Consider the following 1,400-nt stretch of genomic DNA (forward strand, 5'->3'; position numbering starts at 1 on the left):
ACATTCTTTAGCTTTAACAAAGGAAGCTTTCAGACTGCATCTCTACAGGACACTCCTAACTGCATCCGACAAATGCATTATCTCTCTAAACATACTATATATATATATATATATATATATATATATATATATATATATATGCAGGCACTCACAGCTATACACAAAATAAAAGCAAATTAATATTTAAATTCAGGAAAACACCTGATACAAAGTGACACCTGAAGGAAGTGACAGAGAGTAAAGGGATAGTCTAAAGTAGTCAGATAGTGTATATTGTTTAATACTTTATTTCATATACTGCCTTACAAGTAGATGTTTATTTATTTACTAGATGTTTATTTATTTACAACTATCATTCGGATTCACAGTTTTACTTTTTAGGATGCTACTGGAATTTTAATCTTGCTACAATTTTTTCTTATTAGGGAGGCTCAGAGGTATGGGAAAGAAGAGGAATGAAACAGAAATAAGTAGTGACTGAAGTCTGTGAGAGGGGAGCCCTATAAGTCGGCTTTATCTAGAAAGGCTTCCTGAGTGAGACTTGATTTGAGAATCATCCAGAATTAGGTGACAGAAGGGAGGACTACTGTCAGGCTTACATTAAGAGAAAAATAAATCAGTAATTTAAAAGCTCTTTGGAATTTCTCATTTTGTATATGATTTAAGAATGACTCTTGTGTGGAGATGGCAACCAGTGGGCAGCAGAACAACATCAGCATGGTGGTCATCCGAGGAAACAGCATCATCAAGTTAGAAGCCTTGGAAAGAGTCTGACCAGTGCTCAGCAAGCAGTGTGTACACATCCCTCCCCAAAGGCCTGTTTGGTTGTGATGTAGAATTAGGTCGTGTACATTTTCATATGGGACTTTTTACTAAATAAACTTTTGTGATACTCAAAAAAAAAAAAAAGACTCTCCCTTTTATGTATGCTCAGTACTTTATATTAAAAACAAAAACCTGGGCCTCATGCAGTGTTTACTGTGAACTGTCCAATATTTTCAGGTTCATCCACTATTTTCAGGTTCTTCCTGTATTTACCCATTTAACTCTTAAATAATGCTGTGAGATCTGCCTCACTTCTTAGATGAAGAAATTGTTGCAGGTCACAGAAGTGGAATTTGAAGCCAGGCATTCAGATTTCAGAATCCTTAGCCTTATCCAAGATGACTGCGTCTTGCTTTTAGATAAAAGGGAACCACTAGTACATGAAAGACAGAGCCAGGCAGATCAGGGGTTCAAGGTCATCTTTGACTATAGTTAGGACTTGTCCAAATAAATACATTCTGTAACGGCTCTTAAGAATTCTTTAGGGCTGGTGAGATGGCTCAGTGGGTAAGAGCACCCGACTGCTCTTCCGAAGGTCCAGAGTTCAAATCCCAGCAACCACATGGTGGCTCACA

The sequence above is a fragment of the Mus caroli genome, chromosome 9 (genome assembly GCF_900094665.2).
Source record: "Mus caroli chromosome 9, CAROLI_EIJ_v1.1, whole genome shotgun sequence".
NCBI lineage: Eukaryota > Metazoa > Chordata > Mammalia > Rodentia > Muridae > Mus > Mus caroli.